Source organism: Tupaia chinensis, unplaced genomic scaffold, assembly GCF_000334495.1.
Source record: "Tupaia chinensis unplaced genomic scaffold, TupChi_1.0 Scaffold000057_1, whole genome shotgun sequence".
Lineage (NCBI taxonomy): Eukaryota > Metazoa > Chordata > Mammalia > Scandentia > Tupaiidae > Tupaia > Tupaia belangeri.
This window is the reverse complement of record NW_006159515.1, coordinates 3,816,440-3,826,871: the sequence shown is the minus strand read 5'-3', so window position 1 is coordinate 3,826,871 and position 10,432 is coordinate 3,816,440. Positions and strand designations below refer to the sequence as shown.

The 10,432-nt window shown below is 42.5% G+C and overlaps 1 pseudogene; it reads right to left on the bottom strand.

Moving 5' to 3' along the window:
- Positions 1 to 262: 262 nt before the first annotated feature.
- LOC106736148 (40S ribosomal protein S24 pseudogene) lies at positions 263 to 3,860 on the bottom strand (annotated as a pseudogene).
- Positions 3,861 to 10,432: the final 6,572 nt, after the last annotated feature.

The window sequence follows — 10,432 nt, the reverse complement described above, 5'->3', positions numbered from 1 at the left end:
ATGAATGTATACATTCTTCGTAGTGGGGATGCAAAGGTACTTGAGGCCTGATCCTCATCAATAAGACAGTAATGATAGATTAATATTCTAGATTCAGTCATTTAGGGAAGACCATACATATCTCAATCACAACCCTTTAAACACATGCAAAAAGGAATATCCTCTCTGGAATGTTTCTTTTTTTTTCACATAAAAATTTTTAGTTTATTAATCCTCTCATGAAAAATCCGCACAATCACCGCAGATAGTCATTGCAGAATCTTTACTCCTTCGACTTTTTGCCAGCACCAACATTGGCCTTTGCAGTCCCCCTGACCTTCTTCATTCTGTTCTTGCGTTCCTTTTGCTGTTTTCTTGATGTCTTTTTCTTCTCATAAAGGCCATGTCTTGCAAGTCTATGTTTGGGTTCATTTTTCTTTGCATAATCCAAAGAATTGTAAATCATGCCAAAGCTAGTTGTCTTGCCACCACCAAAATGGGTTCTGAATCCAAACACAAAGATGACATCTGGTGTGGTCTTGTACATCTTTGCTAATTTTTCCTGAATTTCTGTCGTAGGTACTGCTGGCTTTCTGTGGTAAAGAACATCAATGACCATTTGTTTCCTCTGAAGTAGTCGGTTGGTCGTGAATTTCCTGGTTTGGATAGCTACTGTGTCATTCGTGATGGTGGTATCTCTTTTTTTTTTTTTAAAAAAAAAAAAAAAAGTGGTGGTCTTTACTTTTTATTTTTTTTATTTTTATTTTTTTTGCCATAGGCATGGGTGCTCATGGAGAGAGACAGAGACAGTAAGAGAAGTGAGAAATCACCCCTCAGAGGTATGGCCATGCTACTATCCTGTTTCCTCCATTCTCCTCTGGGGATTTGGGGCATGCATTCACACTCCCCTGGCATGATTTTTCAAGCTGCTGAGTCTCAGACTCCAACTGCAGTCAGCCATGTGGGACTCCAGCACCGTAACCACTATGCCACCTGCTGGCCCCTCTGGAATGTTTTTGGTGAAATTGCTGCCAAAGGTGGCAAAGTGGTGTTCTAGACCCTACTGGAAAAGTTTTTTGCATTCATTTATGATGTCAAATGCAAAAATAGTCATAAAAATGAGTTTGAGTTATAGCAGGGAGAGGAATTAAAAACTAAAATAGCATTCTTCCCAAATCTAAACGTGGTGTCTTGTTTTGGGAAGATCCATATCCACTTTACTTTTATAAGTCAGAAAAAAAAAATCAGACTGGATACAGATACCAGCAGTGGCCCAGTGAACCAGCAGCCAGTCAATACAAGAGCCAGCTGGCTCTTCCTAGTTTAAGCCTCACCTTTCTAACCTGAGTTTTTTAGGTTTCACTTTCTATTGAATCAACTGCTTGAGGGAAGAAAAAAAAATCTTCAAATTGCATTACATATCACTCATTTCCCTTTCCTATAGATTTTCCCCCTCTCTCCCTTCCAGGAATATCGATTTTCTTCCTTGGGTTTCTGCAAAAGCATTGCTCTCCAGGCATCTTTATTTGGTTTGCTGACCAAAGCATTATTCACACTTCTCCCGCTGCCAGGCTGTGTCACACCTGCTGCTAGGTGCTCCCTGGCTCCTCCCTCAGAACCACGGTGGTCTGAATTTCCGACATGAACCATGGAAACCTTTGAAGGAAAAGTGATTTAAAAATCTGGTCTCCGAGGATATGTAGCCTTTTGTGGGCGCTGGCTCTCTCTGTCATGGTGTGTTGGTCAGTGCCTTCTGTGGGGTTCTGCACTTAGGCACACAAGTAGCCAAGTAGCTCCTTTCCCAGCAAAGTGTTTTCTGTGGCTCTCGTGTGTGTCCAGGTCAACCTCTTAGATTGGAGAATGGGCACAGAGGGGAAATCACACCCTGTCTTGAGATTTATTAAGGAGTCATGCCCCACCACTGCCTCAGATACCCTCACTCTTGGCCTCTGGCTGTGAAGTATGGAGATTTAGTGAGTATGACAGCCAAGGTGAGACTTCCTAAACCACTGTGAGCAAAAGAGTCAAGTGGCCATTGTAGAGATAATGAGAATCATTAATATGGGGCTCTGCATGCTATAAAATGCTTCTGTAAACATGATCTCATTTGATCCTCACCATTTCAATGAGAGGCAGGTACAGCAAGTGTCATTACTAATCTGATTTTACAGAAGAGAAAGGAGAAGTCTGGAGAGGTGAAGTGATTTGGGGTGGAAGGGCAGGGAACAACTTAGCTGATCTCTGTGCTCCTGGAAACGGCGATGGTCAAGAAAGCTTTTTTGTTTCTGGAAATGGGTGACTGCAGACTGCCCTTCTCTAAAAGCAAAACAAAAAACTAGAGAAATCTCACTGGTGACTCTCTTGTCTTTCTATGAAAGGGCTGAGCATAGCACAGAGCTTTCAATTTTCCATTATTTATATTATAAGTGATTAGCTGAACTCTGGGTCTGGTGATGACCTGTGACCTTAACTTGATACATCCCTCCTTACCTAGGTCTCTGTTTGCTCTTTAACCTGACTCCAAGCACAGGCTAAAGTTCAAAGGTGGCCTCCTGTTGCCCAGCTATGGCCACTTGCATGTCCTGATACTCACCTCTGCCAAGGTGGTGAATTGTAGTCCCCCTGGTCCAGGTCCTCCTTCTTCTAGGTGTGGTCCCACACTTGGCTTTGTGTTCTCACAAAATTGCACACCTCTGGAGTCTCTGAAATAAAGCTCTTTGACAAGAACTGAAGAACAATTCAACATGTGCTCCAGAGAAGCTGACATTGCTTTGTTTACACTGGTGTTTTACCTTAATCTGAGAACAAGTTGTGTGCATTCACAAAGAAGTGAGTTAAAGGGAGAAATGAAACTGGAATTCAAGATAGGAAAATGAGAAATCTTCTCAATTCTTTTGTTTTCAATGAATGTCAGGCTATCAGATATTCTTTATCAAAGGCCAGTTTAAAAAAATTCAAAGCATTTCCACTCTTTTTGGTCTCAAAAGCAGTACTGAGAACCAATGCTGCAGGTACAGAGATAAACAGGACAAACTACCCCCAAGGCCTCTGGGCTCCGTGGGAAGTTTAGATACATGGCTACATTGGAGAAGAAGCTTCAATATTATAGGCAAGCTAGAAATCAACTTTCTAGTACTTGTGTTGAGGTCTCAGTAACTGTGTGGCTGCTTGTCCTGATTCATACATCTTTCTTTTCTTCAATACTAACTGTAGTGAAATGATTTCAGGTAGAAATTTTAAATTGTTTTTACATTGCTTTGTAAGAATGGCATCTATTGCTGTGTAGCCCATATGCCTGTAGCTTATTCATTCTTGTATGTGGCCACAGTCCTCACACCTTATACACTCTCAAGTATGCTCTAGCAAAAGATTCTCAATGAGCCACATGCAACATAACTTGCTTTTATGGCTTGATTCCTTGAAATTCAATATATTCTGAAGGATGTGATCAATAAGCAGATGGCTCAAGCCCATCCACATGCCAAGAAATGAGGCATCTAATTAACAGTTAGACAAGGGTGTGAGGCAATTGCAGAAGGGGAGTGGAGACCCTGCCTGGACGGGGAGACTCTGGATGGGAGAACCAGGGCTGGTGGTGTGATATGTCGCCGTGTGATGGCTGCTGGAAGTGCAAACACGCCTGGACCTTCAGGCTTGTACTCATTAGGGCTTCACAAAATTCCCAATTATCTTTTGACCTGGCCCTGTGCAAGACCCTTTTTCATTGCCCTACAAAAAGAGCCAATGGATCAAAAAGAACACCCAATTTGACACCCAACATGGGTTTGGCTCTGAAGCTGGTGGAACACAAAAATGAGTTACTCTTTGCAGCTAGCGATGGCCCAGGAAGGATGAGAGCTACCAGCAGCATCTGGCACCATGGATGCAAAAACAGCTTTTCAAGATGTGTCCTGAACTCACAAAAGTCAGGAAGAACGATTTGTTAGAAGAAGCCAATGCACTCCCTTGCAAAGGATATTTCAGTTGATCTGCAAGTCCCACCAGCAATGTCGAGAGAGTGAGGACTCTTTTCTGTATCCATATCTCTAGGCTCAAACAGGAACAAAAAGAGGATTTCTCTCCTCTGTACCTGGGAAGGTCCACAGTGTTCCTTGATGTCTGAGGGAAGAGGAAAATTGGGCTCAGTGTGACAGATTTTCTTGGATATGAGAAATACAATATTAACTTGTTGGCTGCTCCCTAGTTGACTTTTTTATTTCTGTAGTTCCAACGTGTCTCTGGGTTGAGCCCTACTTGATGTTTCTAACGTGAATGCAGTCTGTGAAAGAGAAGATAGTCTTAGGGTCTGATGTATCTTAAGATGATTGTCCTATTATTATCTGCTGATGAAAACATGTTTTATATCCTCAACTGGACTGGTTTGAAGTGTATCCCATATTGGGTAAATTCAATTTATAAGCTAAAGTATGTATACTGATTTAATGTGTAAAATAAATTAAAAAATAATTGGAGACCAGTAAGACAGAGGTGGTCAAGGTTGTACCTTGTGAGAGGGGATATATTTCTCAAGGCTTCTGACAGAGCCTGGTGAATTAGGATCAGCACGTGAACAACAAATACACGCAGTAAAAAAATCAAAGTCAGTGTAACTTTCTTCTCTCTCAATTTGCTGTTTTTTCTTCCTCAGAGAGAAGAAAGGTCAGAAGTTGAGTGAATACAACCAACATTCTTTTCTTATTGTTATGAGGAAAAAAGATACCTGACTGAATTCCATGAGTGGATGGTGACCATATCTAAGTTTGCAGTAACTAACAAGTACAGGTAGCAAAGTGATAGTCACTGTGATCATTAATTGTGTATGTCAACTTGGCCAAGCTATGGAGCCCAGTTGTTTGGTCAAATACTAGTCTAGATGTTGCTGAGAAGGTATTTTTAGATGTGATTAACATTTAAATAAGCAGACATTGAGTAAAATAGATTGCTCTCCATGACGTTAGCAGACTTCATTCAATCCGTTGAAGATTCTAAGAGCATGATTGAGGTTTTGGGAAAAGGAATTCAACCTCAAGACTGTAACATAGAAACCCTGCTTGTGTTTCTAGATAGATATAGATATTATGTTTTTCTGGAAAATCCTGATATACTAATTTTGTCTCTGCCAGATGATTTATCCTCTCTGGCCAGACCTATTGGCCAACATTCTAGCCCAGTGATCTGTAAACATGAGATACCATGATCTATTTCTAAGAATATAGGGCTAGAATATTTTTTTTCTCCCATTTCTCATCTCCCTGTTCCTCTGCCTTCAATCTTTATCTTAGTCTTTCCAAACTAATCCAAGAATGTTACCAATTTTTATCCTCTTATGTCTCCAAAGTCAAAATCAAAGAGTGTCTGAAAGTCTGCAGATAATTTAAATCCAAATGCTCTCTTTGTTGTAATTTGTGTGTAGAACTCTTTTCCTGGACAACTTGGCCGAGTAAGATTTTTCTGGTAAATATTTCTCTGCTATTCCTGGCAGTCCTTCATTAAATTGCTACTTTGATATTTTTGATGATTTTGAACTGGCTTAGAATGCGATAGTATCATCTTCTAATACACATTTATTTTAGATATCTTTTGTGCCTTAGCCTGTTTCTGCACCTACAGGTGGGTTGGATCTCATTTAAATGCTAAACATCTCAGCGGCTGGTCAGGTATTAGGAACACTGTGAGCGATGATGCATCCAAACAAATGTTTCCATTTAGTGTTATTTTGAGGGTCACTGTCCACATCTCATAGGAAATGGAGTGACAAACATCAATTTGAGGAAGGAATACAATGAAGCTACAGAATTTCTCTTGTAGCTTAGTTGATTCCGCATTCACATTGAACCACTGCCTGTGAAGGGAGAATGAGAAGGGAGAATCTGCGTCTAAACACACCATCCCTGGTTTAATTCAATGGATGGAAATGCCAGCCTTCTAGGATTCAAATAGAATTTCAGTATTGTCTAGGAATAGCTAGTTACTGTAAGGGGGTTTAAGTTAGATGGCTAACTTACATCACTGGGGTAAAATGATAAGATACCATTGCTGGTTTAGATGATAGCAAGGGTCTTTTCATTCAGGAGGCTACAATACAGGATTGAAAGCAGGTAAACTGGTCCAATGCAGCAGGCAGATATGAAAGCACAATTTAAGAGTGGCATTGGAATTGTTATGCTCTTCAATTTGGCCACTGGCTTTTAAGATCATAGGATGATGTATTTAAATTAAAAATAACTTTGAATAGTGATAAAATACACATAACATAAAATTTAAGTGTATTCACATTGTTTTCAACCATGCCGAGTACTAGTTCATCTTGTAAGACTGAAACTCTGTACCCATCAAACACCACTCTCCCTTCCCCTAGCCCCTGGCAATCACCATTCTACTTTCTGTTTCTATGAGTTTTACTATTCTGATACCTCATTTAAGTGAAATCATACAGTATTTGTCTCTTTTGTGGCTGGCTTATTTCACTTAGCCTAATGTACTCAAGGTTCATCTAGGTTGTAGTATGTAGTCAAAGCTGCTTCCTTTTTAAGACTGAATAATATCCCACGGTATGCCTATGCCACCTTGTGTTTGCCCGTCCATCCACTGATGGACATTTGGGTTTTGACCTTGGCACATAATGACGTTATAAACAGGAGCATATAATTCTCTCTCTTTCAGATCCTGTGTTCAGTACTTCTGATCCAGAAGTGGACCAGATGGTAATTCTATTTGTACATTTTTTTTTTTGAGAGGTTTTTGCTATAGGGCGCGTGTGTTCGCCAGACAGAGTGAGACAGAAAGACAGAAAGTGAGAAATCACCCCCCAAGGAGGATGGCCACGCCGCAATCCCTTCTCCTCCATTCTCCTCTCGGGATCTTGGGCACACACGCACACACGCCCAGCATGAGTTTTAAGCCACCGGGTCCGGGACGCGAACCGCAGTTGACTACGTGGGAGTCCAGCGACATAGCCATTATGCTAACTGCTGGTCCCTATTTGTACTTTTTTGAGGAACCACCATACTGAGAGCCATAGCGGCTGCTCCACTTCACATTTCCAACAACAGGGATGATGGACAAGGATCTCACTTGCTCCACACCCTCCCCAAACTTCTTGTTTTCTGTTTTTGTGTTTTGCTTTTTTATTTGATAGTAGCCATCCTAAAGACTGTGAGGGAAAGATACAATTTTTAAATGGAGACTTTCTTACCTAATTAAGGAAATAACAGGAGAGCGAGGTTAGATCACAATAAGGTGCTAAGTTGAACTGCGTGGGGAAGAATATTTCTAGGTGCAGGTTTCCAGGTTGCACATGGGCATTTTAGGTATCAGTGTTTGGTTTCTATTTCTTTCCACCTACTGACCTAGAAATGTGGGCCTCCCTGTTAGCTCTGGAAAAATGAATATTGTGTGTTTTTGGGTTTTTCGGGAGGGAGACAACTCAGAGCTGTGTGCTTTGAGTAGGGCTTGGACAGGCTCAGAACTCACCTTTTCTGTCCTCCGAAAGGTCATTTGAATAGCTTTTGCCAGGAAGACCTGCCAGAAATCCTGTTACGGGCTGGATTATGACCTCTTCCTCCCCAATTCATAGGTTGAAGTCCTAAACCTACTACCCCAGAATGTGACTGAATTTGGAGACAAGGTCTTCAAAAAGGTCATTAAGGTAAAAGGACATCATGTGGCTAGGCTCTAATTCAATATGCCTAATGTCCTTATGATAAGAGGGGATTAGGACCCAGGCAGCCAGAGGAAAGACCGGGGAAAGTCCAGCTATGGTAGCATTCACTAAATGCTGCTTCTGGGCAGGCTAAGGCCACACAAGGAGCTCAGGTTCAACTCCTGGCCCACCCTAAAAGCCAGGTGTGGTGGCACATGCCTGTGTCCTGGCTTCTCAGGAGGCTGAGGCAAGGAGATCTCATAGCAAGGCCTTATCTAGAAGAAAAAATAGAATATAATAAAGGAAACAAGTGGAGAAATGCCACATACACATTATGTGGAGACACAGGGGAAGATAGCCATCTACCATGTACAAACCACAGAGAGGGGCCTCAGAAGAAACCAGCCTTTCCAACACCTTGATCTTGGACTTCCAGCCTCCAAAACTGTGAGAAAATAATCTTCTGTTGTTTCAGTCACTCCGTTTTTGGAACTTAATATGCAGCCTGAGCAAAACCAGTGCAGACCTTCATGTCCCCCTCTTTATCTGTGTTCTCTCCTCCTGTGGTCTCCTGTACTCATGCCTTGTGTCTCTGTGTTCATGTACCCAAATATGGAACCCTCTCTGTTGATGTGTGATTAAGTCAAAGACCTTGAGACGGGAGATAATCTGGATTACCCGGCTGAGCCCAGGGAAACCATAGGGACAGCGTGGCGGGATAGAGAGCCAGAGAGACAGTGGAGTGGTAGGAGCCCAACCGACTGTGACTGGTGTTGACAACAGAGGAAGGGGCTATAGGCAGAAGAGAATGGGCAGCCTGGAGAAACTGGGAAGGGCAGGGAACAGCTTTTCCCCCTGGAGCCTCTGGATCGGGACACTGCTCTGCTCATACCTTGATTTTGGCCTGGTGAGACTGGTGTTGACTTTCTGAACTGCGGAATTATAAGATAATAGTTTTGTTTCAGCTTAAGGAACCAAGCTTGTGGTTACAGCAAACATAGGAAATGAATACATCTGCAGTTGGTAGACTGAAAGGAAGTTTGATTTCTTTTCTGTATCTTCTCTTTGATCTTCACTTTTCAAGGGGAGGGAGAGGGAACAGGGCAGGTTTTCTCATGTTATGGCTGTCTTCTTCCTTAGGGCCTGGGTTTGTTTAAGCTGGACTCCCTTAGGTGGAGGTCATCAGTGTTACTGGGCCCTCTCTCCTGCTGTTCCTTAACCTGTGTAGATTCATTTCTGTTGTTGACTGCTATGCAAATTCTCCCATAGTCCTTAGGAACTTGACTTTCATTTTGCCTCCAGCTTTATTTCATTTTTTAAGTTCATTTATTTATTCGTTGAGAGAGAGACACAGAGAGAGGAAGAGAGAGAGAGAGAGAGATGGAGACATGAACCCTAAACAGGGCCTCATACCATGATCTTCCTCCTATCCTTCCCAGCCAGCCAGGACTACAGGCACATACAGATCTGGAGTGTATAGGTTGACCCAGGAACTGAATCTGGATCGTCCATATCATGGAATGTCCCACTACTGCAGCTGGCCTTGTCTCCAGTTTTGATGGTGAGCTGTTGGGGTCCTCTGAACTCCTGGTTGTTCTACTGAACAGAATCCCAAACACCCCACTGTGAGGTGTGTGCACTTGCTCTCCCACGTGACCAACACTGAGTCAATGGCGAACTTACATGTCTTCCCTGGCCAACTCCGGGGGTCAGTGCCCTCTCTGGAGACCAAAGCTCTTGTTTATCTTGCCTCACCGCTAGATTTCTGGAGGGGGGAAGTTCACTTAAGTTTTCCAAAAGTAAGTCACACACTTTAAAATTCTTTGAATGTTTTCTTGAAGATTCTCCTCCCTTCCCTTTTAACCTGAGGCAAAGCAGGTAGGTCTGCCAAAGCATGAGGTGGGAGGCAACTCAGGAAAACCATCAGCTCTTCCTTAGGAACAAGCAAACAAAAAGAATATGCTCCTAAACTAATTAGCCTCTCTTTAGAGTTTGCGTTTTTCTTTTCCTTTTTTTTTTTGTTTTCATCTTTTTAAAGATCTACAAATAGCTTTATTTCACTTTAATTTTTTCCCTGACATTTTTATTGTGCCCTCTACTTTGTTCCCCAATGACAACATCTTGAAAAACTGTAGTTTAATTAATTTCACTACCATAATATGACTTTGCTGTTTTCCACCATTGAACGTAGCGTGCATGTGCATGTGTGACAGTTTGGTTTTGGCAATGAGCCACTATTGTCTGCTGCCCCTTTAAGAGAAGGGAGCACCTTGTCAGCTAGCCCTGCTCTGCTTGGTCTTGGTTCTGATAGCCCTGCTCAGCCCTGATGGCCTTGGCTCTGCTCTGCCTTGGCTTGGCTCAGCTCAGCTCCACACACTGTGAGTTCCAAGAGAGAGGAAGCACTCTGTGAGCGTTCTCCTTGTGTGTTACAAGTCCAAAAGAGAGAAAACACACTGCAAGTGCTACTAGAGCTCTGTGAGCTTCCCCAAAGTCAGCAATAAAAAACATGACATCATCGCTCTGTGTCTTTTTCCAATTCTCTGCACCTCTGTTCGACCCACCCTTTGGAGGAGTAAAGAACTTTGCAAACGACTTTATTAAAATATTTCCAAGACCCAGCCATGTGGCACAGGTGAGAGGGTACTTCTATGGGGTAGGGAGGACTGCATTGGAGGCCCAGTTTCAGTTCTCAGTCAAACCTGAGCAGGCCTGGCATGGTGCACACATCTGTGAGCCTAGATGACTGTAAGGCTCAGCAAGATCACAATGCATGACGAGAAATCCTGTCAAAAATACCTACCTTCCTCTTTC